Here is a 16462-nt window from a genome sequence, read left to right on the forward strand (position 1 = left end):
AAGACCTGAAACCATAAAAATTACTGAGGAAAACATAGTGAAAATGCTCCTAGACATTGGTCTTGACACCAATTGTTGGATAAGACCCTAAAAGCACAGGCAACAAAAGCAAAAACAAACAAGTGGGCTATGTAACATGAAAATGTTTCTGCACAGCAAAGGAAGCAATTATCAAAACTAGAAGTCAACTTAGGGAGTGGAAGAAAATATTTGGAAACCACCTATCTGATGAAGTGTTACGATCCAAATTACATCGAAAACTCACACAATTTAACAGCAAAAAAAACCCCCCCAAAACAAACAAACAAAAAAAACAATTAAAAAATGGACAAAGGATGTGAACAGCCATTTTTCCAAAGGAGACATAGAAATGGCCAAGAAGTCGGTAAAGAGACATTCACCATCACTATCAGGGAATTGCAAATCAAAACCACAATGAGATGTCACCTTATACCTGTTAGGATGGCTATCATCAAAAGGACAAGAGACAGTATGTATGTATGTATGTATGTATGTATTTATTAATTATTGGGGAGAAAGACTGAGAGAGAGAGAGAGAGCAGGAGCAGGGGAGAGGGACAGAAGGAGAGAGAGAGAGAGAGAGAGAGAGAGAGAGAGAGAGAAAATCTTAACTAGTCTCCATGCTCAGGGCAGAGCCTGATGCGGGGCTTGGTCCCACGAGCCTGGCATCATGACCTGAGCTGAAATCAAGAGTCAGATGCTCAACCGACTGAGTCACCCAAATGCTCCGAGGTACAACTTTTAGTGAGGTGTGGAGAAAAGAGAGAACTGACTTGGGTGAATTCACTTGGGTGGGAATGCGAACTGGTGCATGCAGCCCACTATGGAAAACAGTATGGAAGTTTCTCAAAAAATTAAAAATCAAACTGCCATATGATCCTGCAGTCCCATTCTGGGTATATATCCAAAGAAAATGAAATCAGTATCTGAAAGTGATATTGTTTGGGAACGTCATCAAAGAGACGTGACCACCAGCTGACCCATGACCAGGCACTTGGAGGTTCCTCATGTCTTCCCCTGTTCTTAGAATGGTGGTTCTCACTCCCAGAGGACACAGCCTTGAGATAGTGATGTGGTGATGAGAACACCTGCATGGTGTACGTGACCGAGCCCAAGCAGGTGGGGGGCACCCACTGGTCTTGCTGTCTCCCGAGACAAGCCTCTCATGTAAATTCCTTTTGTAAATTCCTTTATTAAAACTGCCACCTACCAACCTGGAGTGGCCTGCCTCTATTTGCCTTCTTCATATGGGGCTGGTTTCAGATTTCACCTGGGAATCTCCCGAGAGGATTATGAACCAACAATTGGTGAGCCAGTCAGCAGATTGAACAAATGAGCCTTGGTCAAGAGGCATCTGCAGGGGGACTCCTAAGTTGGCCATCGACTTCTGTGTGTGTGCGGGGGGGTGGGTGTGTGTGACTTGCATGTCAGATGGACCACTGCATGACTACAGGGACACCCCAAAAGCACAGGCTGATATAATGCACTTGGTGAAGCCGCTCAGGGCACACTGTGAGGGAGGAGGGAAGCATGTCGTTGCCGCGGTGGGCTGACTACTGTGGGCAGTTCACTGGCCACCAGGCCCGACTAGAGGGTGAAGCTCGGGTTAGAAAGTTAGAAGAGCTGAGGTTAGAGAAGGATGTGGGGGTGTCCACTAGTCTGTTACTTTCAGGGCTGGAAGACAGGGGTGGGAGAGCAGGATAGTCAGTTGGAGACCTTAGGGTGCTGTTTTGCAAAGCCAGGAGGGTGCAAGCTGCCACTGATTAAGATCCGGGCATTTGTGGCAAAGCCTGCTTGGTGCACAAAGAGGTGAAATCTTTGAGAAAGTGATGAAATGAAGGAAAAGAGGAGAATGTTATGGTAACTGATGAAAACACAGACAAAACACCCCATGCTTTCTGACTCTTACCAAAAAAAAAAAAAAATGTTTTAAATAGCAGTTACTCAAAAACTTCTAGAAAACTTGCATTCTTTCTCTGTCCCTTCAAGTTGTGAATGTTATCATGTCTTTGAAATGTAAACTCTCCAGGAGGTAATCAAAACCTGGCCCACAGAGACTGAAGGAAAGAAAGGGGGCATACTTTGTAACGTATATCTGTAACATACATTTGTAATATACATCTGTAGAAGTTCCTTTGTTCACCGCATTATAATGATCTCTCATCGGATTTTAACCCTGGCCACTTTTAAGTCTTGTGTTTCTTGCAGACAGCACTGGTTTTTCTCTGAGCCTTTGGCAAAAAGTGTTCCTGCAAAAGTGCTTCATTTTCAAGAGATTCATGGAAAAGACTGACAAATATGTTTCTCCTAAGATCAATTTGCCTTCACATGGGAGGGACAATGATGAACCTTTCAAGTGCTCCCCCGGGGCTGCCTGCACAGCCCCACCATATGTCCCGGAATGGTTGCTGGGACCTGTCCCTGTTCTCCTTCCCCACATCAGTACCATGGGCCAATTACATTGATGATACAATGGTAACATGGGAAGACTTGTCTCTGCTGCAGGACAAAGACTTACTGGAGCATCTGCAAGGAAGAGGATGGGCAGGGAACCCTCAGAAAATTCAAGATCCAGACGCTGCTGTAAGGTTTTTGGTGTTGTCTGGTTGGGTAAAAGCTGTGATTAATACGGTGCAAGCCCTTGTAGGAATTTTGAGGTTCTGAGGGCTGTTAAAAAAATTTTTTTAATGTTTATTTATTTTTGAGAGGGGGAGGGGCAGCGAGAGCGGGAGACACAGAATCCAAAGCAGGATCCAGGCTGGAGCTGTCAACACAGAGCTGGACGCAGGGCTCCAACTCACGGACCGCATGATCATGACCTGAGCCGAAGTCGGACGCTTAACCGACTGAGCCACCCAGGGGCCCCGAGCCTTGGGATTTAAAATGCCTTTCTTGTTAAAAGCATGAGGCAAGTGCTATTGGTTTAAAAAGCCTCCTCACTCGTGATTATTTAAATTGTATCTTTCCATCCTGTGTTTATGTAAGTGCTGAATCATGAAATTGTACACCTGAAACTAATATTACGCTGTATGTTAACTAACTGGAATTAATCAACACATTAAATTTATTTTATTTGTATTTCTTTATTTTTTTTAATTAAAAAACTTTAAGAAATTGTATCCTCCTTGATTTTTTCCCCCTATATACATGGAGATTCAAACAGATTATATGAAAAGGAGAAAAGAATTTTAACAGAGTCCTCCATAAGGAGGAAAGAGCTTTTTGGGAAAAGAAAGATGTGCTGGGGTCAAGGAATACTGGTTTGGCCTAAAACATGAGGCTTTCTCTATAGGATATCAACACAAAATAACAGAATCATGTAGATTTTATTCTAGTGCGGTTGTTAGTAACGGTAACAGTAATGACCAACTTTTTTGTCTGTTTGTTTTGTTTCAGCTTCTAGACATTAATTCTTATCCTGATAAGTTTTTAAAAGGCTCGGGTCGAAGAACTTTCGTTTCTGAGACTCAACTAGAAACAAAGCCAATAAAGGCATGCAGGCGTCGTGGTTCCCTATTTACATTCCTTGAAACCAGGAAGTCCTTTTGACTCTCAGGCGATCATTTCCTTTTAGTTCCGTTAATTTACTAGATTTTTCGCCTCTCATGTTCCATAAAGAACTCCCCAGTTTTCCCACAATGACCCCCCCCTTTTCCACCTGGGGTGTTATTTCCTCAGCTGGACGAGAAGCCCCTAGAGGGCAGGATTTAGGCCGGGGGGGTTCCTGTCATAAGACAGCACTGGGCACTGTTTTTGTTCTTAGGCAGTGGGATGGTGTCAGCGACTTTTCTCCTTGATGTTCTGGGTGAGCAAGAGGGCGTTTGTGGACTTTGGGAGGAAGCCCGTATTCGTGGCAGAGAGAGATTAGGCACGAAGGCTCCCGGAGACGGTCCGTAACGAGTGTTGGCAGCTGGCAAAGACCGTGGAGGCACATTGGCACTTGGTCAGCGGGTGTGGCCGGGTGACGTTAGAGAAGGTCGAGTTCAGACCCGGGATTGGGATGCTTGTGGGCAGGGGGAGTGGCGCCGGGACAGGGTGCTGCCTGTGGCGGTGGGCTGGGAATCTCTGGGGAAAGTGGCTTGAAGCATAAGACAAGTGTCAAGTGCTCTTTTGAACGTGGGGGGGTGGGCGGGGGGGGAATCGATTGATCAAAGTTCTTCTTCGAAACGTGTTAGATGGGTTTGTGTAGGTTAGGAATTAAAAGACAGGAAAAGAACGGTGATATTCGGAGCAACACTCCTGCCTAATGTTCTGTTTCATTTAAAAGAACATAACCCCCATCTTAGAAAATAAACTCTTCTGGGGCGCCTGGGTGGCTCAGTGGGTTAAACGTCTGATTCGGCTCAGGTCACGACCGCGAGGTCCGTGAGTTCGAGTCCCGCATTGGGCTCTGTGCCCACAGCTCAGAGCCTGGAGCCCGTTTCAGATTCTGTGTCTCCCTCTCTCTGACCCTCCCCCGTTCATGCTCTGTCTCTCTCTGTTTCAAAAATAAACAAAGAAAAAACATTATAAGAAAATAAACTCTTCCTGGGGCACCTGGGTGGCTTAGTCGGTTGTGCTCCGGACTTCGGCTCAGGTCATGATCTCACGGTTGGAGAGAGTTGGAGCCCTGCATCGGGCTCTGTGCTGTTAGCACAGACCCTGTTTTGGATCCACTGTTCCTCCCCCACTCTCTCTGTCCCTCCCTTAAAAAATAAACAGTAAAAAAAAGAAGAAGAAAATAAACTCTTCCCTCCCCATTGACATGACTGGGGAGAAGTTCCCATGATCCATGTGACACACAGTCCTGACATGATGAGCACACAAAGACAAGCTATTTCCGAGCTTCTAGGGAAGGATCTGAACTCTCTCCTCAGGAAAATTTGGTCTTTCAACTTAGACATCATTCTGCTGACAAAGACTAGCTCTGGGACTGTGAAGTCTAGGAAAACAGTTCCTTCATTTCGTGAATGGATACGGTTCTGGTGCAGTGAACGGAACACTCTGAATATCTATGGAACAATCTACCTTCTTGCCGCTTTGGCCTGATAGTCTAGTATTTTTGGTTCAATAGAGCTGTGGCTTCTAAGCTCCCTGAGATTCCTTGTTTCTATACAGCATGTATAGAATGAGGCTTGGCCAATCCCCATCCAGATCTTCATCCCTCCCATTGTGCCTGAAGCTGTGACTTCATCACCTGGATCACCTAGGAGGTGAGACAACCTGGGGCAGAGAATTCCGTGCCTTCTCTCAGATCTCAATGGCGGAAGTTGAACCCGGGGCCAATTTACTCCCAAATGGTGTTCCTTGGCTCTACGCCCTGTTTGCTATGCTTTTTGTATTTTTTCTCTTTGTCATGTTCTCTCCCTTTTTACTTGAGATTGAACAGTATATAAAGAAATGTGAGTATATTTCCCCTCGGCCTTAGGACACAGGGGAGCTGAATGAGAGAATGTGTGTGTGGAGTGAGAAGGTACACATTGTAAGGCGGGGGACATGGAAACAATGTTTGCTGTTCTCTGAACTTCAAGGTCTTAATGACCCAGGGCTAAACGTCTTAGAAATCCTAATCTTACAGGTGCTAGAAGTATCTGGGGGACACAGGCCAGGACTGGACTAGGAAGCCCATCTGTGGTACATGTATAAAGCATGAGGAGGTATCTAGGGCCCTGCCTGAGTTGATGTAAGGCTCAGGTATAAGTTCACAGGAAACTGTGTAATCTGGCGACAGATGAAGGAATTTTCAGATGATGGTCTCTGACCCACCATGCTTCGTGTTAGTCTTGCTTAGATGCAGGTATTCTCTGCATAATGCTGTGCGTAAGAATAAAGGAAATGAGATAAAGATGGGCCATCTGAGAAGGCCAGGTGAGTATTCTTTGCCCTTCACTTCTCTATGGGCTCATTGTGTCCATAAGCTGTCAGCTCTAGTAACTTTCACGGTCAATGTGCTAGATGGCCGAGAACTCCACATCCAAATCTAGTCTTTGCGAGACAGCCCCCTCACACTCTGTTTAGCCTAGGAATTCTGAGTCTTCTCTCTAGGGAGAACAGTTTTCAAGCAGAAGTTTGGTTCTGAGGCCTCACTGACTTCAGAATCTAGGGTCTCCTGTAGGTGGAAAAGTTTCTCTTTACTCATCTATACTTGTGATGTTTCTCCTGATAGTTTCGTTGACGAAGCTACCATTAAAAAAAAAAAAATTAGGTGGGGCTCCTGGGTGGCTCAGTCGGTTGAGCGTCTGACTTCGGCTCAGGTCACGATCTCACGGTCAGTGAGTTCGAGCCCCACGTCAGACTCTGTGCTGAGAGCTTGGAGCCTGGAGCCTGCTTCTGATTCTGTGTCTCCCTTTCTCTCTGACCCTCCCTCGTTCATGCTCTGTCTCTCTCTGTCTCAAAAATAAATAAACGTTAAAAAAAAATTAGGTGACTCTTGTCCAGGCACCTGTTATAAAGTTGCCTTTGTGATAGGGATAAGTGCAGAAGGACCTTGTAGGGATAGATCATCATACAAATAGCCCGAGGAGACTGAAAGTCCACTGTTCAGGGGGACATTCTGACCACCAGGTGACCATAATTCCTGAAAATTGTGTGCGTGCCTCTCTAGGTTAAGGTCAGCTCTAGCTTTCTTTGTGCTTTTCTGTGACTCCCTTGTGACATCACAGGGAGATAACACACCAGATTCTTGCGTTTTTGGTCCTTGAACTTAGACATCACTGAGTTCTTCGTGTCCCCCATATCACCCCCTCAATAGGAATGTTACATGTTAAATTTCTGTTTTCTCTCTGCTATGGAAGGTGGAAGTTGTGGGCTATTTGGTGAGGATTGACTTTTACAGCTCATTCAACAACTCCCATTATATAATTATTATAACAATATAACGATTCTATAACAGTAACATTATATAGCTTTATTATTATAAAGGGCGGGGTTATCTTCATAGGTAGAATCAGGACAAAGTCACAAGAAAGGGTTGGCCATCGAGGAACAAATGCTTTAGAGATTAAAACATTTCTTATACATTCATCTTGAGAAACAATAATCTCTTGTGACAACTGTTTCCCAGACTATAGGTTGAGAGTCGTATAATCCTGTCCCGACAGGATTTTGCTGAGTGCTTAATGATGTACAGAAAATTTTATGATCTGCCTCTGTTTCATTGTGTCTGCTGTCCCAAATGGGTACCACCATTCTGCTGGGCCACAGTTATAATCAAACAATTTTCTTCCTGTTTCAGGCTGCCCTCTGGAGTCTCCAAGGAGAGACGTTCTGGGAAGGAAGGAAGACAGGATGAGAAAAGATCCCTCTCTACTTGTGAGGGTAGCAAGGGATTCTGAGGCTGACATCTGCACCCCTGGGCCATCAGTTTGAGAGTGGCTGAGCCTGTAAGGAATCACCTGTGACATCGTATTCCAGACATGAGAGGGCTTCTGAGTCCCTCATTATGTATGTTTATACTGAAAAAAAAAAAAAGAGAGAGAGAGAGAGAGAGAGAAAGATAATAAATATTTTGAGACTCTCAGAAAAGTTCTATGTTGCCAGGAATTTTTTTGTCAAACTTACCCTCAGTTGCTTATAGTCAATCCAAATCTCACATTTCCCATTTTCAGGCAAAATCCTAGGCGAATGACTTACATTCTCTTATTCTCCTAAACAACATGTAGAGTCATTCTTTCAGGGGAAGAAAAGCAAACACTTAATCCAGGACCACAACTGAGTCCTCCTCCTCCCCACCCAAGATGATCACACAGCTAATTCATCGGAACGTTCTAAAATGTTCTGTCTAGATTGTTGTCTTATATAAGTGCCAGGCTCCTTTCACATCTTAGTGTAGAATATAGTTTCATGAAGTCAGACGCATAGGGAAGGGATTGGTATAGATTGGTATAGATTTCCTCTTTCGACCCAAAGCATCATGGCCCCCCAAATGCTGCTGCTTCATTGCCAATGGAACCATTTTCACGGAAGTTCCTCCACATGATTCTCACTCATTCTTACCTACCACATATGTCTACTTACCGGCTCTTCCTCTCTGTTCCCCTCTTTTAACCAAGTGCAATATTTTTGTCATGATGGGTCATTAAAGCATCTGTGTGGAAACCTCTAGTTGGAGAGGTATATAAGCGATTGTGGAGAGAGAGAAGGAGGAAGGGGGAGAGAAGGAAAGGAAAAGGGGAGGGAGGGAAACAGAGGGCAGTGATATCTAGCTTGGAGATTCGGAATAAGTTGTTGTGAGATGAAAGAGACTAACATAAGAGACTCTTAAAAACTGAGAACAAACTGTGGGTTGATGGGGGCTGGGAGGGAGGGGAGGGTGGGTGAGGGGCATTGAGGAGGGCACCTGTTGGGAGGAGCACTGGGTGTTGTATGGAAACCAATTTGACAATAAATTTCATACTTAAAAAAAAAAAGAAATTCTAAAGAAAAGTCTGGTACTACCTGTCAGAACAGTTATGTGACAGATTTCCGCATTGCATTCAATGTTAAAATTGTCTGGAAAAGTCCCTTCATTGTATAATAATTACAATAAGTTAAAACAATTTTTTCCAATGTTCATTTATTTTTGAGACAGAGAGAGACAGAGCATGAGCAGAGGAGGGGTAGAGAGGGAGGGAGACCCAGAATCCAAAGCAGGCTCCAGGCTCTGAACTGTCAGCACAGAGCCCGACGCGGGGTTTGAACTCACGAGCTGTGAGATCATGACCTGATCCAAAGTCAGATGCTCAACCGACCGAGCCACCCAGGCGCCCCTACAATAACTTTTGAGAAAGAACTGTTAGATTTCAATTCACTTTGATGCTCACAAAACTGTATGGCTGCCTATTAAGATGCTATTCAAAATGGCCATGGGATATTGTTTTTGTGTGTGTGTGTCTGCATCTGTTTCTTTGCATGGAGCGTTGTCTCTTGGTATGTCTGTGTATCTTTTTTTCTTCAAAAGTGCTCCTGCAGTTTCTGGGGGCACATTTCTCTTTTTCCATTTTCCATTTTCTTGTTCTCTTTTTATATGTTATTTATTAGATTTTATTGATTCTTTTTTTAATATTGATTATTTTTAAGAGTTTTTTTTAAATGTTAATTTTATTTTTGAGAGAGAGAGAGTGAGAGCAGGGGAGGGGAAGGGAGAGAGAGAGAGACAGAGGAACCAAAGGAGGCTCTGTGCTAACAGCAGAGAGCCCGACGCGGGGCTTGAACTCACAAACGGTGAGATCATGACCCGAGCTGAAGTCAGATCGTTAACCAACTGAGCCCCCCAGGTGCCCCTAGAAAGTTTTAAATAATTTTTCTCATCTTCATCTCTGGGTTTGTGCATGTCTTTCCTATTTCGGTTTTCTAAATTTCTTCAAAAAACCAACTCTTGGTTTCATTGATCTGCTCTACAGTTTTTTTACATTCTATATTGTCTATTTCTGCTCTGATCTTTATTATTTCTCTTCTTCTGCTGGGTTTGGGGTGTCTTTGCTGCTCTGCTTCTAGTTCCTTTAGGTGTGCTGTTAGATTTTGTATTTGGGATTTTTTTGTCTCTTGAGATGGGCTTGGATTGCAATGTATTTTCCTCTCAGGACTGCCTTCGCTGCATCCCAAAGCATTTGGATTGTTGTATTTTCATCTTCATTTGTTTCCATATATTTTTAAATTTCTTCTCTAATTGCCTGGTTGACCCATTCATTCTTTAGTAGGGTGTTCTTTAACCTCCATGCTTTTGGAGGTTTTCCAGACTTTTTCCTGTGGTTGATTTCAAGTTTCATAGCATTGTGGTCTGAAAGTGTGCATGGTATGATCTCAATTCTTTTATACTTATGAAGGGCTGTTTTGTGACCCAGTATGTGATCTATCTTGGAGAATGTTCCATGTGCACTTGAGATGAAAGTATATTCTGTTGGTTTGGGATGCAGAGTTGTAAGTATATCTGTCAAGTCATTCTGATCCAATGTATCACTCAGGGACCTTGTTTCTTTATTGATCCTGTGTGTAGATGATCTATCCGTTGTTGTAAGTGGAGTATTAAAGTACCCTGCAATTACCACATTCTTATCAATAAGGTTGCTTATGTTTGTGAGTAATTGTTTTATATATTTGGGGGCTCCTGTATTTGGCGCATAGACATTTATAATTGTTAGCTCTTCTTGATGGATAGACCCTGTAATTATGATATAATGCCCTTCTTCATCTCTTGTTACAGCCTTTAATTTAAAGTCTAGTTTGTCTGACATAAGTATGGCTACTCCAGCTTTCTTTTGACTTTCAGTAGCATGATAGATAGTTCTCCATCCCCTCACTCTCAATCTGAAGGTGTCCTCAGGTCTGAAATGAGTCTCTTGTAGACAGCAAACAGATGGGTCTTGTTTTTTTATCCATTCTGATACCCTATGCCTTTTGGTTGGAGCATTTAGTCCATTTACATTCAGTGTTATTATAGAAAGATATGGGTTTAGAGTCATTGGGATGTCTGTAGGTTTCATGCTTGTAGCGATGTCTCTGATACTTTGTCTCATAGGATCTCCCTTAGGATCTCTTGTAGGGCTGGTTTAGTGGTGATGAATTTCTTGTTTTTGTTTGGAAAGACCTTTATCTCTCCTTCTCTTCTCAATGACAGACTTGCTGGATAAAGAATTCTCGGCTGCATATTTTTTCTGTTCATCACATTGAAGATTTCCTGCCATTTCTTTCTGGCCTGCCAAGTTTCAGTAGATAGGTCTGCCACTAATCTTATGGGTCTCCCGTTATAAGTTAGAGCATATTTATCCCTAGCTGCTTTCAGAATTTTCTCTTTATCCTTGTATGTTGTGCAGTTTCACTATGATATGTCGTGCAGAAGATCAATTCAAGTTACGTCTGAAGGGAGTTCTCTGTGCCTCTTGGATTTCAATGCCTTTTTCCCTCCCCAGAGCAGGGAAGTTCTCAACTACGATTTGTTCAAGTACACCTTCAGCCCCTTTCTCTCTCTCTTCCTCTTCTGGAATTCCTATTATACGGATATTGTTCTGTTTGATTGCATCACTTAGTTCTCTAATTCTCCCCTCAAACTCCTGGATTTTTTTTTATCTTCCTTTTTCTCAGCTTCCTCTTTTTCCATAATTTTATCTTCTAATTCACCTATTCTCTCCTCTGCCTCTTCAATCCTAGCTGTGGCTGTCTCCATTTTATTTTTCACCTCATGTATAGCATTTTTAGCTCCTCGTGACTATTTCTTAGTCCCTTGATCTCTGTAGCAATAGATTCTCTGCTGTCCTCTATACTTTTTTCAAGCCCAGTGATTAATTTTATGACTATTATTCTAAATTCTTGTTCCATTATATTGCTTAAATCGTTTTTGATCAATTAGTTAGCTGTCACTACTTCCTGGAGTTTTTTTGAGGAGAGTTCTTCCGTTTCATCATTTTGGGGAGTCCCTGGGGTGGCACGGAACTGGAGGGCACTTCCCTGTTCTGTCTGGAGTAACTTGGGTTGGTGGGTGGGGCTGCAGTCATGCGATGTCTGTCCCCAGCCCACTGCTGGGGCCACAGTCAGACTGGTGTGTACCTTATCTTCCCCTCTCCCAGGGGCAGGACTCACTGTTGAGTGGTGTGGCCCCTGTCCAGGCTACTTGCACACTGCCAGGCTTGTGGTGCTGTCTTCATGGGATCTGGCATATTAGCTGGGGTGGATCCTCTTCTGTGGGCCTCTTGTCTATGCTTGGCTCTGGAGAGTCCATTCTGCTAGCCTTCTGGCAGTTTTCTGGGTTATTTAGGCAGGTGTGGGTGGAATCTAAGGGATCAGCAGGACGAGGTGAGCCCAGCGCCCTCCTATGCTGCCATCTTCCCCACCCCCCTCGGTTTTCTAAATTTCTGATTATTTCCTACTCAGTGTAATTTCTTTTACTTTCTCTTTTTTTCTGTCTAGCAACCCAACAAATTTCTTGCAAATGTTTCATTCTTCATGTTTCACTACTTTGGAATGAGAAAATACAACTCTGAGGCCCTATTGCCCTGCTCCCCCAAACATAATCCTTCTCCAGGTTGAATGAATTTAAGGAGACCCAGGGCTCTAAAATTAGACATCAAACAGCCATCTAGGTATTTAAAGCAGGAAGTGGTTTACTATGGGAAATTATATGCTTACAAATTCCTCATCATGAAGTTTCAAAAACCTCAGGAAACCACTGCACCGTGTTGCAAAACCAAGTCTAGCGAATTTCAGGGCAAGTGCAAAGGCCCCTACAAAACAAAATCTCCCACAGACAGGAGAACCCAGCACAGTGCAACCTGGCCCAGATTCCACCCGTACAGGTTTGCGGGAAATGTAGTTCTCAGTCTTCCAGCCCCTGCTGTTGAGGGAGAGCATACGAGATAGCAGGGATAGTGAGGAATTTGTAAGAGGTAATACAGCTCAGTTGCCCGGTCAGTGCACAGGGGAGCTCTCTGCTTATCTTCCTGAAAATCCTAGTGATTCTAGTACACTGTAATGTACGTGGCAATACTTCTCTCATTACTTCATTTTCTGTTCTTCACAGGGATTCTTCAGGGTGCTGGGTCAGGAGGGCTTAACCTGGCTCAAGCTGAGATCCCACCCTTTTGAAATCATTGCCAAGTTGGAAACCATCTTCTTCCTTACCTTTCTAAAAGCACACTACAATCCCAATAGCTTTCCATTTATTTCCCCCAAATCTTGGTTACTTAAACCCATATATTTCATGTGTGACATGAAGGTTCTAGTCCTAATGTCCTTCCCAGAAAACTGTTGCTCTTCCAAAACGTTCCCTGAGGGGTGAGAAGCCTGATGTATTTATTAACAAATATACCTTGCAACCCAACCTCTGGGACTTAAACTGAGATTTAAGATGGCCTGATAGTTTTCTTCCTGGGGCGCCTGAGTGGCTCAGTCGGTTAAGCGTCCGACTTCGGCTCTGGTTATGATCTCATGATTCGTGGGTTTGAACCCCACGTCGGGCTTTGTGCTGACAGCTCAGAGCCTGGAGACTGCTTCTGATTATGTGTCTCCCTCTCTCTCTGCTTACCCCTAAATGTGGCCTTTTGGTTATATATCCTATTTACCATCACTGTTCTTTTTATTGTCTTCTTCTCATTTTGTCCCTTCTTCGGTGAGGTTGATGAACACATAAGGAAATGTGAGTCTTAATGTGGGGTCTGGAAGAGGAGGGGAGGGATCTATTAAAATATGAGGTATTTGAAAATATGTCCCTTAACACATGATCTGGGAAAACAGTTCCTCATCCCTGTGCCTTAAATCCTTCAATGTCCCTGGGCTAAGAGTTCTTAAAAAATCATACTTTCATGTATGATAGAAATACCTAGGGACAGAGGTCAGGATCAGGCTAGGAAGTCTGTTCTCAGTATGCCTGTGGAGTCTGAGGAAGTATTTGGGGCCCTGACTGAGCTGAGGTTAATGACCAGGTATAAGAATATGAAAACCCCTATAGAATCTGGGGACCCATGAGGGAGTTGATCCAGGGAACTTTGTCTTAGTCCTGCTCAGGTACAGATGGTCCCTGTGTAATGCTCTGTGTAATGATAAAGATGACGAAATTATAAAGATGGACCATCTGGAAAGGCCAGGTGAGTATTCTTTGCCCTCACCTCCAGGTTCTTCTGTACAAAAACCTGGCAGCTCCGGTGAGTTCCAAAGCCCATGTGCTAGGCAGTTTAGACGTGCAGAAATCTGGTCTTAGTGAGACAGTCCTCATAGGCTCTGTAAATGCCCTCCCCTTTGTCTCAGGTAAACCTAAGTCCTCTGAGCCTTCTTTCTGGGGAGAAAATGTATCAAACTGACTTTTTCTTCTGAGCTGTCATTAATTCCTGTGAGTGGAAACATTTCTCCTTTTTGTCTATTTCTGTGATGTTTCTCTTTCTATTGTTAAAGGTCCCTTTCAACTGACTGATGAAATTTCCATATTAACATGCTAGAGGGTGAAAGGAAAGGAACGATTTATAACCAGGCAGTGGTTATAAATTTGGTTTTGAAATAGGAATAAAGATAGAAGGATCCCAGGATCCTCTCATCTATAGAGACGAGACTTTCAGAGAAAGATTGAAGATCATTCTCATCATCTGTTAACTAGTAACTTCCATAGACTGTGTATATGAGGTGACTTGCCTCTCGATGTAGGGTCAGTTCTTCCCTCCTTTGTGCTGTTCTATGGCCCTTCATGGCATCACGGGGAGAGAAAGCACCAGATTCTTGGGTTCTCTGTGCCCACCATCTCCCACCCTCAATATGAATGTTACATGTCCTACCAATACCTTGACCAAGGTTTCCTCTCATAAAATTGAAATGTCTGGTATATAAAAGGTTATTGTGTTGCTGTGAGGTAAGTAAAACAGGTGGGAAATACATTTTGGGCTGAAGGAAGTATTTGGATTTGAGAATGTTTTTGTTAACTCAAGGGAAGAGTGGGAGACCATGTATTTGTATCTGCCACACCCCCAACATAACCAAAGTATATGGTAATTTTAATTGTAAGCAACCACACAACAGTGCCATCTATCACAACATTGCCATTATATACATGAGAATATATAATGTAGTATGGTAGTTGAAGAAGTTGAGTTGCCCCAACTTTCACAATAACTCACTGTAGTTCTTAGTCATTTGTATAAATGTCTCCACTTCCCCAATTCATGCTCCACTCTACCACTCTGCTACTGTTCTTGAGACCCATTTGCCCATAAGAACCCAAAGTCAGAACAACAATATCTCAAGTGATAATTTCAAAAGAGTCAAATGGGTGCCCCTGTCTAGAACTTTTCCTATTGCAGCCATGGGTGAGAGGGGTATCGCCTTCATGGAGGGGTGAAGAGACACAGCTTGATCATCCGGGGCCTCTTGTAAGTGGCCAAGGAAAGTTGAGGTTAGAATAACTATCCTTTCTGAGAGTTCAGAAGCCGAGTGGGTTCCTTTCTCTCCTACACATCAGCTGTGTCCTTTGCAAGGCATTTCTGTCATTCCCCTTTATCCTCACAGAGGCTGAATAAAGCATGTGGTTAATACATGATCTGGGAAAACAGTTCCTCATCTCTGGGTCTTAAACCTTTCAATGACCCTGGGCTAAGATAGCGCTGCTAGGAATTTACCCAAGGGATACAGGAGGGCTGATGCATAGGGGCACTTGTACCCCAATGTTTATAGCAGCACTTTCAACAATAGCCAAATTATGGAAAGAGCCTAAATGTCCATCAACTGATGAATGGATAAAGAAATCGTGGTTTATAGACACAATGGAATACTACTTGACAATGAAAAAGAATGAAATCTGGCCTATTGTAGCAACGTGGATGGAACTGGAGAGTGTTATGCTAAGTGAAATAAGTCACACAGAGAAAGACAGATACCATATGTTTTCTCTCTTATGTGGATCCTGAGAAACTTAACAGAAACCCATGGGGAGGGGAAGGGAAAAAAAAAGTTAGAGAGGGAGAGAGCCAAAGCATAAGAGACTCTTAAAAACTGAGAACAAACTGAGGGTTGACGGGGGGTGGGAGGGAGGGGAAAGTGGGTGATGGGCATTGAGGACGGCACCTGTTGAGATGAGCACTGGGTGTTGTATGGAAACCAATTTGACAATAAATTTCATATAAAAAAAAAAGAAATCATACTCTTCCCTTCTCTCTTGCCTACATTCTCAGTCATTGATGCACACATCCCTAAATTCAAATGTTAGTTCCTCAGAATGTCATGATTCATTTGCACTAACTCCAGGTGTGATGAATTGTGGGTAATCTGTTCAAATTTTAAAATATTGGCACATTTGTGACATGTTTGACTTTTGGTGACTGTTGACCCTAGTAATTCCGATTAAGACTTTCCTGATAGATATGGAGTTTCAATGAGTTAGATATCAGATTTTAGGAGAACAGTAGACATACACATAGGCAGTTAGATCTAGAAGGAACCACAGAAAATATAAGCTCTAATCTTTCCAATTACAGAATGGGTAAGATGAGAGTTGCATGGTCTTTGGTAAACTTATTCATGAAGCTCAAGTAATCACTCCTATTTATTTGGGGATAAACAAGACTGGGGTTATCCACATGGAGATTTTGGAAAATCAAGACAGGCATGATGGTTGGAGCTGCATTTTCCTACCTTCCATTCCTTGTGAATTTATCCATATTTTGCAAAATGAAATGTTTGCCTCTTTGCCCTCATGTCCTTACTGATTAGACAGGGAGACAGTTTTGCACACAGTGGTTGTCTGGCTATAATCTCTTGTAAGTATTTACCAGACTATGGCCCGTGAGCCACATAACTCTACCCTGATATAAAGGCTGAGAGATATTTATTGATGTTCTGAAATATTTGCAGTCTGCATCTCTTGAAATTGGATCTGCTTAAAGAGGGTTCTGTCATTTTGCTGCATTAAGCTTTAGCCAAAGAGCATTCTTTCTGTTTCAGGCCATCCTCTTCAGCTACCTGGGAGAGAAGCTCTGAGAGGGGCAGAAGCCAGGATGAGACAAGATCACTCACC

The 16462-nt window shown here is 43.2% G+C and overlaps 1 protein-coding gene across 1 annotated transcript in view; it reads right to left on the reverse strand.

Annotated features, from left to right (window-relative positions):
* LOC128316343 (scavenger receptor cysteine-rich type 1 protein M160-like) overlaps positions 1 to 16462 on the reverse strand; it is a 60329-nt gene that overhangs the window by 21851 nt on the left and 22016 nt on the right.

The sequence above is a fragment of the Acinonyx jubatus genome, chromosome B4 (genome assembly GCF_027475565.1).
Source record: "Acinonyx jubatus isolate Ajub_Pintada_27869175 chromosome B4, VMU_Ajub_asm_v1.0, whole genome shotgun sequence".
NCBI classification, from domain to species: domain Eukaryota; kingdom Metazoa; phylum Chordata; class Mammalia; order Carnivora; family Felidae; genus Acinonyx; species Acinonyx jubatus.